At 44.8% G+C, this 18,522-nt stretch overlaps 1 non-coding gene across 1 annotated transcript; it reads left to right on the top strand.

The window, feature by feature from the left end:
- The first annotated feature begins 6,437 nt into the window (after window positions 1–6,437).
- Window positions 6,438–6,543, top strand: LOC130991056 (small nucleolar RNA R71). Its single transcript, XR_009091020.1, has one exon. It is a non-coding gene; the product is annotated as a small nucleolar RNA R71 (small nucleolar RNA).
- Window positions 6,544–18,522: the final 11,979 nt, after the last annotated feature.

Below are 18,522 nucleotides of genomic sequence, written 5' to 3'. Positions count from 1 at the left end.
CATTCGATTTCCCGGTAAAAAATAAACTGCACTTGCTTTGCAAACTTAATAAAAATTTCAAGTGCTAAAGTCTCAAATAAAAATCATAATAACTTGGTTAAAATGACTCACGTAACAAAATCACATAATCAATCTGTCACGTAAATTCACATATCATCACATCAAAGTAGTCGGCAAACACAAACAGACTAAACGTCTCTCAGACCGACTCTATTTATCAAGGTTTCTCACTCTTTCTTCCTCGGCTCTATTTCCAACTCATTATTCCCATTTTCTTAATAGGACAGTCAATCTCTGATAACTCGGTATCCGGTAACTCTATTCCCGGTAGTTGGAAATAACATAAAATCTCAGCTCAATTCAATCAGCATCTCTATCTCAACTCATTTCTCAAATCTCATCACTCTAATTCCATCATCGGTTTATTCACTCGTATTTCTATTTAAAAGACAATCTGTCTTATCTGCTCATAAAAAAAAATAGTCTCGTATTTCGACATCTCAGTACTCTCAATAGTGTTAAGACACTATCTCACAACATGAGGAAAAATACGGGGTGTTACAGCGGCGGCCGTGAAGACGGCGGCGGCAGTGTGCGGTTGGGAGCGGCACTGCGGAACGGCGGCTGCTGAGCAGGGAGAAGGTGGTGGAGAGGTTCGTCGGTGGCTAAGAGAGGTCGGTGGTGGTGATGTACGGCGGTGGGAATGGAGAGCGGTGGTGATGGTGGGATGGAGATTGCCGGTGAGTGTGGGTTGCGGGCGGTGGCGGAGAGTGGCGATGGTGATGGTGGGTGTGGGCTGGCGGTGGTGGCTAAGCGGCGGTGGGGATGGTGGCTGGCGGTGGTGGCTGAGGAGTTTGGGAGGGAAAGGAGAGAGGCGTGGGAGAGAGAGACGGGGGGTGGGTGTGAGGCAGCTAGGGTTTGGGTCTTTAAAAAGGGAGTGGGCCGGGCCGGGCTGGGTTGGGTTAGGACTGGGTTGGGCTTGGGGGGCGACGGCGGCCGCTATGGCACGGCGCCGCCGTGACCCCCCTTCGGGGTTTGTGGGATATGACAGCTTTAAAAGTGGCGGCGCCCGCCGTGAGGCGGCGGCGCCGTGGGCGGCGTCCGCCGTGAGACGGCGCCGCCGTCCCCCCCCCTTCGGCGTTTTGTGAAGTGTTTGAAGGTTTTGGTGGTGCGCAAGTGGCGGCGCCCGCCGTGAGGCGGCGGCCGCCGTCCCCCCCCTTCGGCCTTTTGCTGATTTTTGCTATCCAGCAGCCAAAATCATATCCTTCAAGCTCGGGGACAGTCCGGTAAGCCTATTTCCTGCAACACCACAATAGAACACCAATGAAAACCCAACAAAAACCAGCAACAACAGGATACAACTCCTCAAGGACTCGCTCCACACAAAACAAAAAGGAAAAGAGAAGAGAAGAAACGTGGGTTGCCTCCCACGAAGCGCTCTAGTTAAGGTCGAGAGCTCGACGGTATTAAGCTTGTCAAAATGTTGGGTCGTGGAGTGCTTGGGACTCCACTACAACGGCAACCACTTCATGCTCCAAGTAGGGCTTCACCCTATGCCCGTTGACGGTAAACGTCTCTTCATTGTTCTCCTTGCTTAATATCACAGCGCCATGAGGGAGAATCTCCTTAAGAATGAAAGGGCCACTCCAACGAGACTTGAGCTTGCCCGGGAAGAGTTTCAACCTTGAGTTGAACAAAAGAACCTTCATTCCGGGTTGGAGATTCTTTGGCACAATACGGCTATCATGCAACCTCTTGACTTTATCTTTGTAGATCCGTGCATTCTCGTACGCCTCGTTGCGTAATTCATCGAGCTCTTCCATTTGCAATGCTCTGTGCTTCCCCGCGGTTGTAAGGTTGCAATTTGTGGCCTTGATTGCCCAATATGCTCGATGCTCAACCTCCACCGGTAAGTGGCATGCTTTACCGTAGACAAGGCGGTAGGGGCTCATTCCCAGGATTCCTTTGAAGGCGGTGCGATACGCCCACAAGGCATCATTGAGCTTAAGAGACCAATCCTTACGGGAGGGTTGGACCGTCTTTTCCAGTATGCCCTTGATTTGCCGATTACTTGTTTCGGCTTGCCCCGAGGTCTGGGGATGGTAGGGTGTGGCCACCTTGTGAGTGATGCCGTTTTCCTCATAAGCTTCTCAAAAAGCTTGTTGCAGAAGTGTTTGCCTCCATCACTGATTATGGCCTTGGGGAATCCAAACCTACTTAATATGTTCTCCTGCACAAACTTCAAGACGACATTAGCATCACATGTCCTTGTGGGGATGGCTTCAACCCACTTGGACACATAATCGACGACAAGCAAGATATACTCAAAACCGTAAGACATAGGAAAGGGGCCCATGAAATCTATGCCCCACACATCAAAAATCTCCACAACAAGAATGCTCGTGAGGGGCATTTCATTCTTGCGCCCAATGTTCCCAACTCTTTGGCACCGATCACAAGCAAGATAAAAAGAATGAGCATCTTTGAAAAGAGTGGGCCAAAACAAACCGGATTGGAGGACCTTATGAGCCGTCTTTTGTCCACCAAAATGCCCACCACAATGGGCTTCGTGGCAAAGCCTCAACACTTGTTGTTGCTCCACATCCGGGATGCATCTCCGAATCACCTCGTCCTTTCCCAACTTGAAGAGGTAAGGGTCTTCCCAATAATATTGCCTGCAAGTAGCCAAAAACCTTTTCCTCTCTTGGGATGTTAGATCGGGTCTTAATTCCCCACAAGCAAGGTAATTGACGATATCAACAAACCAAGGCACAGAGGAAATTTCATAAGTATGTTCAAACGGGAAGGACTCATGTATGACATCTTGACTCGATTCAACCACATTATGCTCAAGTCTAGATAAGTGATCGGCAACGGAGTTTTCACTCCCCTTCCTATCCTTAATCTCAAGATCAAACTCTTGCAATAATAAAATCCAACGGATAAGGCGTGGCTTAGCTTGGGACTTGGTCAACAAATACCTTAGTGCCGCATGATCACTATGGACAATTACTTTAGAACCAATAATATAAGCACGAAACTTGTCTAAAGCAAAAACCACAGCAAGCAACTCTTTTTCAGTGGTGGTGTAATTCACTTGTGCACTATTCAAAGTCAAGCTAGCATAGTAAATTACACGCAACATTTTATCAACACGTTGACCAAGAACGGCTCCCACAGCGGAGTTTGATGCATCACACATAATCTCAAAGGGCAATGACCAATTAGGTGCAACAACAACAGGTGCAGTGCTCAACTTAAGCTTCAACAATTCAAAAGCATGCATGCAAGTTTCATCAAAATCAAAATCCACATCTTGAGCAAGCAGACGACATAAAGGTTGGGTAATCTTGGAGAAATCCTTAATGAAACGCCGGTAAAACCCGGCATAACCTAGGAAACTCCTTATGCCTTTCACATCAATTGGTGGGGGTAATTTTTCAATCACCTCTACCTTAGCCCTATCAACCTCTATACCATCTTTTGACACAACGTGGCTAAGAACGATGCCACTAGTCACCATGAAGTGACTCTTTTCCCAGCTAAGAGTTAGCCCACTCTCTATACACCTTTTTAACACCAAATTAATTTTACCCAAGCAATCACTAAACGAATTACCGAACACGGAAAAATCATCCATGAAAATTTCAACAAAATCACCTATCATTTCCGCAAAGATCGACATCATGCACCGTTGGAAGGTCCCCGGTGCATTGCACAGCCCGAATGGCATCCTCTTCCACGCAAAGGTACCAAATGGGGTGGTGAACGCCGTCTTGTCCTGGTCCTCCGGCGCGATTGCTATTTGGTAATATCCTGACAAACCATCAAGGAAACAGTAAAAATCATGACCAGCTAAACGATCCAACATTTGATCAATGAAAGAAAGAGGAAAATGATCCTTCTTTGTGTCGGCATTTAGCTTCCTGTAGTCAATACACATACGCCAACCCGTGACCGGGCGGGTCGGCACCAACTCCTTGTTGTCATTCAGGACAACCGTGATCCCTCCTTTCTTGGGCACCACGTGCACTGGGCTCACCCACTCACTATCGGCGATAGGGTAAATGATCCCTTCCGCCAATAGTTTGAGTATCTCCTTGCGTACTACCTCCATGAGGACGGGATTTAGTCTTCGTTGGCCATCCCTCTTAGGTGTTGCTCCATCCTCGAGGTGAATCCGATACATGCACGTGGCTGGGCTAATGCCACTAATGTCGGCAAGGCCCCACCCAAATGCCAACTTGTTGCTCCTTAGCACTTCCATCAACGCCATTTCTTGCTCATGCGTGACCTCGGCGGATATTATCACGGGCTTCTCCTCTCCTTCTTCCAAGTATACGTATTTGAGGTGTTTGGGGAGATCCTTAAGTTCCAACTTGGGCTTTTTGCACTTCGTGGCATCTTCAAGCACCACAGGCTCATCAATGGGGAGTTTATCTCTTCGTTCTCTCTCTCTTTCCTCGGCTTCCCGAGCAAACTCCTCCATATCCGCCGATCCTGCAAAGACCTCCACTATCTCTTGTTCCTGCACATAAACCATCTCGGCGAGGCCATCAATAGCATCTATATAAGAGCATTCATTAGTAAATGAAGATGATGGCAAAGCGCGACTATGATGCACAGAAAAAGACACGGACTCTCCTAACACGGTCATTTTTATTGTTCCATTTTTCACATCAATCAACGTGTTAGTGGTGGCCATGAATGGTCTTCCTAGCAGTAAAGTATGCTCCTTGCCATTCTCATGAACTTCTCCTATCTCAAGCACAACAAAATCGATAGGCACGATCAAACCTCACACTCTAACTAGAATATCCTCAATGACCCCGCGAGGATACCTAACAGATCTATCTGTCAATTGCAGGCACATTCGAGTGGGTTTTAAATCGCCTAACTCTAGTTGTTTAAAAATAGAGTACGGCATCAAATTAATCCCTGCCCCCAAATCAAGCATACCCGAGGCCTCCTTACCATTCCCCAAAGCAATATTGATAACAAAACTACCTGGATCTCGTTGCTTGGGTGGTAAGGGTTGTTGCATGATGGAATTGGCAACTTCGGACACAAGAATCTTCTCGTTGTCAACAAACTTCCTCTTCTCGGACGCTAGCTCCTTAAAGAACTTCACATAGGCCGGTACAATTCTGATCACGTCCAGAAGTGGTAAGTTGACATTCACCTTTGCCAACATGTTGTAGAAGTCGGTGAATTGTTGATCTTGCTTCTCGTTCCTCAACCGACCTGGGTACGGAATCGGTGGTCTGTAGGGCTTGGTGGCCTTGTGAAGCGTCACTGAGGGCTCTCCTTGCTGCTCTTCTTCTCTCGGTGGGGGTAATTCTTTCACCATCTCCTCCTCACGAGTTTCTTTAGGGAGCTCGTCAGTGGGGGTCTCCACTTTGTTGTCCACTTTCTTCCCACTCCGTAAGACTGTGACAGCTTGAGCTTGATGAGGTTGCAATCCTTGTCCATGGAGTTTCCCTGGTTGTTGCTGCTGTTGCATCTAGTTCAAGGTCCCTGAGAGTTGTCCAACAGTTGTATCAAGACGCTTGATTGTAGCAGACTGTGATTCCATGTTCTGTTTGGTCATCTCCATAAAGGATTGCATGGTGTCCTCGAGAGACGGCTTCTGCGGTTGAGCTGGCTTCTGAAACTGCTGGGGCGCATTCTGGTATTGCTGCTGCTGCTGAAAATTCCCTTGCTGCATAGGGAACTGTTGATACTGCTGATACTGCGGGGGCTGCTGCTGCTGCTGCTAATAAGCTTGCGGGTAGTTCTGCTGCTGAGGAAAGGGGAACTGCTGTTGAGGTGGGTAAAACTGCTGCTGGTTCTGATACCCAAATTGCTGAGGAGGGCGGCGGAATTGATTTCCCTGATTTGATCCCGACCCTTGGCCAGGAGCTTGGTTCCTCCATCCAGAATTCTGCTGAGCTCTCCAACCAGAGTTGGAATTCTGTTGCCCTTGATTAAACATGGGCCTCTGCTCAAACTGAGGCCTCCCTGGGTATCCCTGAGTAGCATAGACCTCTGCCTCCCCTTCGGGTGTGAACTCCCCCATTCGATGGCACTCGTTGGTTCCGTGGCCAAATACGCCACATATGCCACATCCTTCTGCTGGCGGTGCCTGAGCTGGAGGTGCTTGATCTGGCGGTGCTTGAACGGGTTGAGGCTCCACCTGGTTCATTCTTAAATGCTGAACTTGCCTCATCAGGTCCGCTACTTGCTTATGCAGCTCATTGTTTGGGGCTACAGCACTGGCTTCGACCCTCCTTCCTCTGACTGATTTTTGTTGAGAACTCGCGGCCAGTGTGTTGAAGATCTCTTGGAGCTCATCAGCTGTCTTCCGGGCAATGTTGCCCCCTGCTGTACTGTCCACCATAAATTGTGCCGTCTGAATCAATCCGTCATAAAAGAACTGCATCAACATGACGGGAGCCAACTGGTGCTGCGGGCACTGGCGGAGGAGCTCTTGGAATCTCTCCCAAGCTTCGTGGAGGGGCTCGTCAGCTCCTTGCATGAAGTTCATTATCTGGCTCCTAATCTCCTGTGTCTTGTGATTAGGGTAGTATTTGAGCATGAACTTCTCACACGCCTCTCCCCATGTAGTGATGGAGTTCGGCGGCAAGGACAGTAACCACGTTCTCGCCCGGTCCTTGAGTGCATAAGGTAGGCATTTGAGTCTCAACTGATCTTCGGTGAGGTCCAACAGTGGGAAGGTCTGCACTTGAGTGCAGAAGTCACGGATGAACTGTAAGGCGTCCTCGCTGGGCATCCCATGAAAGAGCGGCACCAGGTTTGAGTCATTGGGCTTCAGATTGTAATTCCGGACTGCTGTGGGAAGCACTATCGCTGAGGTGCTAGTGTTCCCGATGACCGGCCTGGAGAAATCTCCCATGTACTGTACATTCCGCTCCGCCATGGCTTCTTGGTGAGGATTGGGATGAACTTCTTCTTCTTCTTGCTCACGCCCTTCGCCGTTCTCTAACGGATCTTCTAAGTCAACTGAGCGTGAATCCTCAAAGTCTTCCAGAATGGGGTTGGAAGTGATTCTCTCTTCACAGTCTTCCTCTCGAAACTGTGATTCCACAAGGTTTCTCGAACTGGACTCGGACTCCTCCTCCAGGCTTGAAAGGATCTCACGGGGTCGATGTATGTTGTCGTAGTAAGGTGCAAGCTTGCTCTTCAAACTTCTACGTCCTTGCATACACAACACGAACAAACAAATCAAACGCACCGGAGGGAGAAAATAACCGAGTTAAAAGAACGAAATAAAAATAAACACGGAGAACAATGCAACACAATCAAATGCCTAAAGCCTTCCCCGGCAACGGCGCTAAAATTTGACTCATCCTAAAACACCTAGCGGATGGACTCGAATTTATACGAGGTCGTCCTAGGGTGGTAAGGTGACTCAAGTCGTCTCACAAGGAAGACTTAGCAGGGCTCTAATCGTGTTACTCACAAGAAACTGAAAGGAAACCTAAACACTCTAATCGGGTAGTTGGGTCTGGCACTGTCTCACACTATCTAGGCAACAATTGAGGAACATGTAACAATTAAACTTAAAGGAATCAACGAGAAATTATACATAAGACAAACGGACATCATCATCATATTCATCTAGCTATGAAAAATAATCTATCATAAGAAACCAAGAACGTTGTAACACTAATCGACTACTAAAGACGCCAACCTCAATCAAATATCACACATAACAAACTAACATCTCATTCAATAATACTATAATATTAACTAGAATCAAACACACTTGAAATCACAAATTCTGCAAACACTAAATAAAAGGGAAGCTATGCAATTCAAGGATGAAAAGTCTTAAGGCTAATCAATAATGCTTATCAACATAAGAACATAATTCTACTATTAAAATACTCAATCCAACAATCATTCAACTAGTCCAAAAAGAAATCACCATAGATCAACATGAAAGGGGAGAATTCGTCTTACAATATCCAAACTAAACTTCAAACGGGAAATAATGATCCAAGCTAGAATTTAATCCCAAGCAATCCAAGATGATTAGAACATGTTTAAAACTCTCAAAACTAGGGTAGAAAGGTGGAAAATCGTCCTGGAGGCTGCTGGAAGCGAAGGTCTCCAATAAAACCCTAAAAATTGGGAATTTATATGGTGAAACGTAACTGTCGGATCTGAACGGGGACGGCGGCCGTCGTGAGATGGCGGCGCCGTGGACGGTGGCCGCCGTGGGACGGCGCCGCCGTGAGGGCCTTTCGCAGCATCTTCCAAAAACAAGCACGGCCCGCGCCGTGGGGCTGCGGCCGCCGTCTCGACGGCGGCCGCCGTGGCACGGCGGCGGCCGTGTGCCTGCCTTCAAAACTACTCCAAACTAGCCGAAAACGCTTGACAACTCGCGAATCCTGCATGCGACAATAGCACACCCAAAAAGATCATCGAGCACGTGAAAAATAGGGCAAAAAGATATGGAACACGCTCGAATGCACGGCGGAAACATAAGCAAAAACTACCCAAAAACGAGGTAAACACTTTCCAGTTTTCAAGGCTTGGATCAAGATTGAAGATTCAAGCCGCTACAATCATTCTTATTCGGTTTTTATACAATTTGGTTTTATAATTGCGTTATTTTTAATTATGTTTATGTTTTATATTACGATGTCTGGCTAATTTGTTAATCTGAACCTAGGGTTTGTACATAGCTGATTAATTATGTGTTTATGATTTATTGATATCAATTTGTCTTCCAACTTGTGATTCACGATTCCTGGTGCCTAGGGCTGGGAATCGGGTCGGGTTCGGGTACCCTACCCGAAAAAATCGGGTACCCGAACCCGAAAATACCCTAAATTTGCTACCCGAACCCGAACCCGAAATTGAAATCGGGTACCCTAATACCCGACTCGGGTACCCGAGTCGGGTATTCGGGTACCCTAAATTACCCGAGTCGACTGAAATTTCACCAAAATTCAACCCAAAATTCCACCAAAATTCAACCCAAAATCGAGCCAATTCAAAGCATATCAAGAAAGCTCAAATGAATTCAGTCGAAATTCCCCATTACCCGATAGTTTTTACGCCATTCCCCAAATGAATTCAGTCGAAATTCATACAAATCATACAAAATCATACATAGAAAATCTGTATTTTAAAAAAAAGAAAAAAAGAAGAAGAAGAAGATTCGAAGAAGAAGAAGAAGAGAAGGCGTAGAAGCTCGGCGGCATGGCATGGTTGGTCTGGCGGCATGGCTGGTCTGGGCGACAAGCTCGGCGAACCGACGGCGGCGGAACGAAGGGGCGACTGGGCGAGGGTCGTGGCTGGGAGAGACTGGGAGCGAGCTGGGCGAAGCTCGGCGAACCGACTGGGCGAAGCTCGGCGAACCGACTGGGCGAGGGTCTGGGAGATGACGGGCGGCGAGCGGCGCCGACTCATCGGAGACGGGAGACCGGGAGGGATTTCTGCCCTGGAGACTGGAGTGGGGGCAGCGGCAGCAGAGGAGGGATTTAGGGCTGAAAGTGGAGTTTGGGAATTGGGACTTTGGGAGGGAGGAGGGATCTGGGAATTCGGGAATTGGGGGAATTGCTAGGGCTGGGAGTTTGGGAGTTTAAATTTCACAATTAAAAATGTTGGGTAATTCGGGTATACCCGATACCCGATCGGGTATACCCGATACCCGATTCCGCAGACCCCTAAATACCCGAACCCGTACCCGATCCCGAAAAAATCGGGTATCGGGTACCCAATACCCGATTTTTTCGGGTCGGGTATCGGGTACCCGATTACCCGAACCCGGAATTCCCAGCCCTACTGGTGCCTGTTTTCTTGTGAATTACCTGATCAATAATTTACATGTCTAGCTATTCAGTTTGAGTCTTGAATGCGATAATTGTTCAGTCGATTCATGAATGCATGATATAGTGTTAGCCTTGAGTCTTGAATGCGTCAGGTGAAGCTATAGGAAGCTATTCTTTGTGTGTTATTTGAAGTTGATTTATTCCTTGGAGTCTTGAATGTGAAAAGGGGTAAATTAATCTATATTCATAGGTGTTCGTTAGAGAAGCTTATGAATAATATAGTGATCTTTCATCAGGGTTGGATTAAATTGGTAATTGAGTCAATAGATTAAATACATATAATTGATTAGTCAAAGTACATCCCTAGGGTCAGAGTCTTTAATTATTTGAGTTTTCTATCTTATTTTATTTGGTTTGTTTTGATTTAAGTTATCTTCTTCATTCTTATTTGTGATTGCCTGAATATTACTAAAGTTTAGTTAGAATTACTTAAGGTGATTCGTCGTAATAGTCCCTGTGGATACGATACTCTGCTTACTATTTTTGTGCTACAATTATACTGTTTAGTTGCAGTTTTTGTTGCTATAATAATAGTGATCACTCCCCTCTCTCTACTCTCCTCTTGAATGGTTCACAGCTATGTGGTATTTATAGGCATGAGTTAGGGCTGCGCAAGCTGGGCCCAAAAGGAGTGGGCTGGAATTAGGGCTCCTTCTGCCAGAGATTGCATCCTGACCTGGAGGCTGATTCTTTCCTTATCCAAACCTTAAGGGATAAGGTTTTTGGATTTCTTTCTTTATCTACATCCTCTGCACTCTTCTTCTCTGCCCCGTCTGTACCTTCTGCCCACGATCATCTTCTGGTACAACTGGGCCCCGAACGGTACTTATGGGCAAAGGGTCGGTTTTACCTTGAGCAACTCCAAACTTTATCTGCTTCAAACTCATGCCTCTTTCGCGGAATGCAGCAGCATTATGCCTTAAAAGCACGTTCTGCCCAAAGAATGAGCCTGCCCTGGAACTACGCCCTCCCAGGCGACTGACTCTAGTAAAACAAAGGAATAAGACTCTATCTAGACCTAAAACAGACACGAAAAATGAGCACAAATATGGGCTCATCACCGGGTCAGGTAGATCAGTAACGTTCTCTATTTTCGATAAGAATCCTGCTATTTCTACTTCTTTAATGCATATATGTTCTTTTGTTAAGATTTCTAACCATGTGGAAGAAGTAGAAATTTTCAGCGCTGACAATCTTTTGCCAGCTCTGCCCAACATTCCAGCTCTGACCATTCTGCCAGCTCTGTATACCACTCCAACCCTGGCGATGGATGCCAGCACTGAAAATTGTTTGCCATATCTGGTGAGCACATGCCAAAATCATCCTAAGGAGAAACTGAAGAACACATGCCCGAAAGAGGACGCAGCCAATAAGGAAGAATTCATGGGTGTGCTGCAACACAATGATTGTGTCGTGCAAGGGTTGCAGTGTGTTCTACCCTTGGAAAGGAAAAAAGAGGGGAGCTTGCATTTTAGCTCTCGAAAAACAGTAGTCATGAAGTCTTATGATGCGATGTGCGTTGTATGCTCATTAGGAGGACCCGCAGCTGCAATCAAAGAGAAGGTGTGCTCACAGGGATTAAGGCAGCTGAAGCTTCAATGTGACTTCGGTTAAGGGATTCTCTAAGTCGGGCTGGCGACTTTAAAACTAGCACTGCATGGGAGGCAACCCATGTTTTCCATCTTTGTGTGTGTGTTTTTTTTTTTACGTTTTTCTTGTTCTTTGCTTTCCAATTTTGTGTTCCTTATTTTTGGTTGCTTGTTCGGTTGTTTTGATTCTGGGTGTTCTTGTTTTTATTTCCAGCGTTGCAATTCTACTCTGACTTTGCCGCCAGCGCTGAAAAGTCCAATGCCAGATCTGAAATTCTACTCTGAAAATGGCAGCGCTAACATTTCTACTCTGCCAGAGGACGCAAACCCGACATTTCGCCGCCCTCACAGCGCTTTCGTTTTTCATTGCCACTGATCAGGGACGTCTTCTAAATCTCTTTATTTTGTGCCCTGAGGACATGGCACGCTTTAAGTGTGGGGGGTATCTTGTTTTCATTATGCTTTCGATTGGGCGATTGGTCCCTCTATTCTTAGCTTGCTCTTGAATGCTTGATTATTTTTATGAATTTGTGGAAGAGATGGTTTTTTATGAGAATTTCGGGTTTGTGTTGATTGGTGGCTATTCACAATTTTTTCGTCTTATATATGTTTCGGTAGGTGCAAATGATTTATGAGTTTTTTTTGTTGCAACGTGTTTGTAAGCAAGTGAAAAGTGATTTATCCGGTAGATTCTAGAAGGAGTGTTGTCATTGTGATTGCCTACGATCGTATCCTTATCTGTGAAATTAAAACGCTGGACGAATTGCCAGCTCTGAAAAGGCCAGCTCTGAAACATCTGGCCAGCTCTGAAAAGGCCAGCTCTGAAACATCTGGCCAGCTCTGAAAATGACAGCTCTGAGTCTCTACTCCTATAGTTTAACTATGAGCATGGGAAACCACGTGAAAAGACTTTGGATTACATCCAAATGGTTTTATTTAATTAATTATGGCTGAACTGTCGAAATTTAAGTGATTAAGCACACAAAGTGTGAAAAATGGAGATACTGATTATAAAGGCGATCACATTAGGGAATTCACTTCTAGCGCAGAATTGGGTCTGACCGAATCTTTTGTCTTACAGTCGTGTTGCTTCTTCAACTCTAAGTATTTGCATCGTCTAGATACATATGTTTTTTTGAAAAATCTAGAATTGGCTTGTAGAATGTTGGATGGAAATGATCATCGTGAAACGCTCTCTTCCTAGGATTCATACTGATTTTGCATGAGGACAAGCAAAAGGCTAAGTGTGGGGGGGGTTGATTTATGCCTAATTGTTCTTATTTTGGGGGTTTGCATGTGCTTATTTTGAGTTAAATATCCTGGAAATTGGTGCGTTTATGGGTTTGTTTTATGCTTTGCTGGAGATTCTGATTTTATAGATGGAAGAGAGTGATGTTGGAGATTTTGGGTCAGAATTGTGTACTGATGAGCCCAAGTTTGTGCTCTATTTTTGTGTTTGTTTTAGGTCTAGATTGAGTCTTTTTCCTTGTGTTTGTGTTGTTTGGTCGCCTGGGAGGGCGTAGTTCAGTGGCAGGACCAGCTTGTGGGCAAAAGGTGCTCCAGGGGTCGAAAGTGCTGTCACCTCTCGTGAAAGAGGTATGCGCCGGAAGCAAAGGGGATTTGGAGGCAAAACCATCCCTTATGCCCATAAGTATCGCACGAGAGCTGGCAGGCAAGAGAAGGAAGGCAGGGGAAGAAGACGGAGGCACAACAGGCGGGCGAAGGAGGATTACAAGTGGGAGTCCGAAAAAGGCGGAAGGCGGCAGCTATCCAAAAGAGACCGATAAGGCCAAACCACCGCCTTATCCAAAAGGAAACATATCTTCATGAAGATTAGGTCTGAAAGAGGATAAGCATCTCCATGCTTGCATGGATCCGGCCGCATCTCATGGGCTGGGCCTTTGTTGCCCTAATGACTCCTATATATACCCGACGAGCTTCTAAAGCCAAGGGTGCTGAAAGATCGTCCTGTTGTGCAGTGTTTGAGAAGTTGAAGCTAGCTCGGGTTGTGGGCATAATCTAGTACTTTCCGTTTTATGTTTTGCACGGCACTTTTGGCCGTAGGTACTTCTATTTTCCTTTAAGTAATTTTAATTCCAGTTATGTTTTCCTTTACATCTTTTGCTTGTGTTATTTACTTTATGGTTGGCTAAGTTTTATATTCTGATTTGGGCAAGATGATTTAAGCATGAACACTTAACTCGAGAGGTCTAATTTGGGCATAACAACTGTATGAGCATATTCCCGATACACTAGGTTTGATTCCAAAAAGGTTGTAACAACTTGGTTAATTAATTGATCACTAGTTAACTAGGGAGTTCTGGCCACAAGTAATAATTTGGGCATAAGGCGAGTTGCCATCGACCTCCAAAATAGTACAACTGGTGTTGGAGCCGTGACTGCTGTGAAATATCGGCGTAAGAGTCAAGTGGGTCTATCTAGTTCTTAAAGCATTCTGGGCAAAGCACAACTAGCGATAGGCCATCGCAGAGAGCGTGGATGTTGCCCGGGGTAGTTGATTTCCATTAGCTGACCCTTCTAAGGAATCATAAACTGAAAGGATAGATTGGGCAAGGGGTTTTTGGTGTGCGTGACAAGTGACAATAGGGGCACAACAATTCTTATGCCTATAACCACTGATATGCGAGTATAGTGATTTATCTTTGCACCAATGATCGAGTGTCTAGTTCATGTTTAGTGATTCAAACCCAAGTCAGGATTGTTTTGTTATTTGATTTATCTACCTTGTTATTTCAGTTTTAGTCGGAAACCCCGTTCTGCCCATAAGCACGTTTTGGTCAGAACACTGCAGGATACAAAACCTTTTTAGTGACACCTTCGCGAAAGAAGTTACTGCTCAGTTCCCTGTGGATTCGACTCTGGACTTACCACTAGCTAGTCTAGTTGTGGGCACAGGATATTTTATTTGCACAAAGCTCAAACGACAGCTTCGTCATGTACTTAGGTGCAAAATGGTGTTCAAAGCTAAAAGTCCGTGCCAGAGCAGAGCTGAGAAGTTGCGCCAGAGCAGAGCTGCACGGATAGGTCTGCACCAGAGCAGAGCTGACTTCCATAGTCAGAGCCGACCATCTCCAGAGTTGAACTTCACTATCAGAGATGAAATCTCCAGAGCAGAACAAACTTGTCAGAGCATAGCTAAATTCGACAGAGCTGACTTACACGCCAGAGTAAACACATTCCAGAGCTGGGAAAATTCGACAGAGCTGAACAATCCAGAGCTGACTTCCAGCTCTGTCATACCTTTCCAGAGCCGCATACTTCTTCAGAGGTTTCCAGAGCTGGCGATTTCTCGCCAGAGCTACCGCATTACTTGCAGAGCACGTTGCCAGCTGGACTTTCCTTTGATTTCACGATGCTTATCTTTAAGAGTCCAGTTTTGCAAGGCCGAGTTTGATGGTAATTAGGGTTGGAATGAAGTCTATAAATAGGGACGTAATATTCATTGTATCAATCAATCTTTTGTTGGATTTGTATACTGTAAAGCAAGAACGTTTTATGCTTGTATACAATGTTTCCTGCTACCACTATCTAATCTCCTATCTGATTGTGTTCATGATTGCATATGTATGTTCATTTTCTCTTTATAAGTAGATTATATGGTGTGTTGTAGATCACAGAAGACAATATAATTGGAATAACCTTAAGAGATATAAAATGATCACAGCCGAAATGACTTTAGGACGAGTCATTGGTTTAGGCTGCAGTATAGATGGAAGTAGTTTGTCTTGACTACTTGTCTATATTGGTACGTCATAACGTATTGATAGGACCACAGTGAGATGTATTCTTCTTTCTGACTTAAGTGAAGAATCAAGTTCTCGGTGACTTAATAGAATCTTAATACTAATAAGATTTCAAATATATATGTTGATTCGTATATTACTTTGACTTACTATGGGTGAGAGTTATACAGTAACTTGAGTACTCTGTATCTTGGGTGATAGCGGTCAATATATGATATTTGATTATCTGTATTAGTACCCGTATCCGGTATAGGATAATGACATCCCCTTAAGGAGCTCAATAAGGTTTATTGCGTTAAACCCTGCAGGTTGATTAAGTTCTGGCGCAATACTAAGTTTTGAGTGGTACTGCTTAAGGATTACAAAGAGATTAATTAATTTAAGCTGTCAGAGCTCTAATTAATTAATGGATGTCGGATATTTTAAATACGGAGATTTAATAAGTCTAAATACAAGCTCCGACTCATCACCGGCAATAAAGGGGTAAGTCAATATTGGTTCTCTAGTGGAATGAACTAATATTTATAAATTAATTATGGTCTGGGCTGACCATGGAGAATTAATTTATTTGAGGCCCATCTTTTTTCCTTGTATCTGGTCCCTAGACTGGCCCAAAGTCTCCTTTCCCTAGCAGAGGGAGAAATCGCCTATCACAAGGAAACTGGCGCCCCACACATTGTATTTTATTTAAATACAGCTGTCTGCTCTCAGGAAAAACACACACTAAAATATTAGGGTTTTTGAGAGAGCAGAGAGGTGCCAGACATGTGAAGCAGAGTTCTCTCTTGGGACTTTCATAGCTCGTTGTCCATCCAACGGCGAAAGCTGAGCGGGATACAGTTCAGAAGGTCAGAGCTAGAGTCGTTCGATTCAACCATTAACAGCCTTTGCATACAGTTTACAAGTAAGTAATCCTAACTCTAACGTGCAGCAATCAAATTCATAGGAGCATGTTAGGATTAATCGTTGTATGATAAATTAAGATATCCAAGAAACGATCCCGTTGGGGCTAATAATCCTTCGTCTTTGCCCTAATCTTTCGTTCCACCTTGGAGAATCATTCTTCCGCAAGGCAACCAAAGACTTAGGTTTTTCAAATTTTCTTTAGTTCTTCAAGTTTTCGAGTTTCTTTGTTCTAGTTAGATTTCAAGTTTAGTTTTACTTTAGTTTTGTTTCGAAGATTGTAATTGAGTGACAGCAATTTTATCTTTGCAACGTTTACGGCATTTCATATTTATGTTTATGCTTTGCTTTCATGTTTATGCTTTAATTTCAATTATGCAATTTCAATTCTGCACTTTAGTTTTATGCCTAGTAGATTAGAAGCTTTAATTTACAAGTCTTTAAATTCTTAGTTAGAAGCGTTTAAATTGTTAAGTTCGTTTATTCTTGCCAGGGTTTAATAGTTCCTTTTGCTTACGTTCTTGCTTTCGTTCTTTCATGCCTAGTTAATTACAAGTTTAAATTCACGTTAAAGTTTACTTTACAAGTTTTTAAATCAAAGTTTACTGCTTTCTCGTGATACAATTAAGAGCCCTTAAAGATCTTCCTTGAGAGGCGACATTGGGTTAACTTACCACTACTAGGATGTTCTTGTTCTATTGCAAGTCAATCTAGAGGTGTTTCTAGTTGAGTCACGTGTTATTCTGGGCCGTCTCTCTACGGCCCGTTCTATGCGTCGTTCTGGTTACATTGGTCCGAGTTGGTGTCCCCTTTGCAGGAATGCGGGAGAGGATATCGACCATCTTTTTTGGGAGTGTGCTACTGCTAGACATGTTCGGTTCAGGGTGGATGGTTCGTCGATCTATGATATTGGGAGTTTGATCATTTGGGCTATGAATATGCCTGCTAGAAAGCAGGTGGATAACCTTTGGCGGGTTGGTGTTATGTCTACCGTTTGGAGCCTCTGGAATCTCCGAAACAGAGCTGTGTTCGATGAGGCTCCTGTTTCTGCAATGGCACTGATGATTCAGGTCAAGGCCTTCATTTTGGAAGCCTCTCATTTCGGTTTGGGTGAGATGGCTAACTCGATTGATGAGTTGCTTATTCTTCATGGTCTTGGGGTGTCGGGTAGACTTCGACGTCCTATTTCCTACATCTATGTGCTCTGGCTTCCTCCTTCTCATCCGTGGCGGAAGATCAACATTGATGGCTCGGTTCATGGCTCCCCTCCTCTCATTCATGCTGGTGGGGTTATTCGGGATTCTTCGTCTGTTTTGGGCTGCTTCCATTTCTCTGCTGGCCATGGCTGGGCGTTTGAGGCTGAGCTTCTTGCCCTCATCATTGCTTTGAAGTAGATTGTGGTTCATGGTTGGGATTATGTGTGGATCGAGATGGATTGCACTTACATGGTCGATCTTTTCTGTTCTCGTTCCAACACGGTCCCTTGGAGGTTCTTCAGCCATTGGAGAAAGGTACTCTCTTCCACTGCTGGTCTTCATATTATTATCACTCACATTTACAGGGAAGGAAATCGTGTTGCTGATTTCATGGCCTCTTCGGTGGCGGAGGAAGGATTCTGGCCTTTTGCGATTCCGGATATCCTCCAGCTTGTTCGTGACGACAGGAGGCTCCTGTCTTATGTTCGGATTGTCACTTGAGGGAGCTGTGCTTTTCAGGGGAGTTTATGTCCTCTTCTTGCTTTTGTGTTTGTTTTTTTTTCTTGTTCTGTGGGTTGTCTCTTAATTCTACCTGTCCTGGGTGATTTGCCCTTTCCTCTCTGGTTTTTCGAACCTCTCTCGTTCATTAGGTTTAGTGTTGGTTCTCTTGTAGCTCTGGTTTGTGTTGGTTTTGGTGGTTGGCCTGGTCCATTTTGTTCTGCGATTCTTGAGTTGTGTAGGGAGTCTAAAGTTTTGGTCGCAACTTCTTGATAGACAATTCATGACGTGATTTGTCCGATTGATGCTAGCAAGAGTGTTTTCATTGCAATAGGCTAAATATCTTTTCTCTGGTTTGTATTGGTTGATTGAATTTTGAGCTTCTGTTCTCTGCTCCTCTGATGGTCTCCTCATTATGAGCATGGGAAACCTTGCGGGAAGTCTTTGGTTTCTTCCAATTGCTACATCCCGTGAAGATGGCCTTTCAAAGCAAAGCTTTTGATCATTTTAAATAAAGAATGAGAATGAGATTTGATTATAAAAGTAATTGCATTAGGAGATTCACTGCTAGCGGAGAATTGGGTCTGATCGGATTGTTTTGTTTTTAGCTTGATGTGGCTTCTCAATGCCTTAGCTCTGCACACATCTCGAGAATGGTGGTTACTTGAGGATCTGGGTTTGGTTGGCATTTGCTTGGTTGCTGAGCCTTTTGGGTTCTCTCGCCTTT

This window comes from Salvia miltiorrhiza, chromosome 6 (assembly GCF_028751815.1).
Source record: "Salvia miltiorrhiza cultivar Shanhuang (shh) chromosome 6, IMPLAD_Smil_shh, whole genome shotgun sequence".
NCBI lineage: Eukaryota > Viridiplantae > Streptophyta > Magnoliopsida > Lamiales > Lamiaceae > Salvia > Salvia miltiorrhiza.
This window is presented reverse-complemented; position numbering and strand designations above follow the sequence as displayed.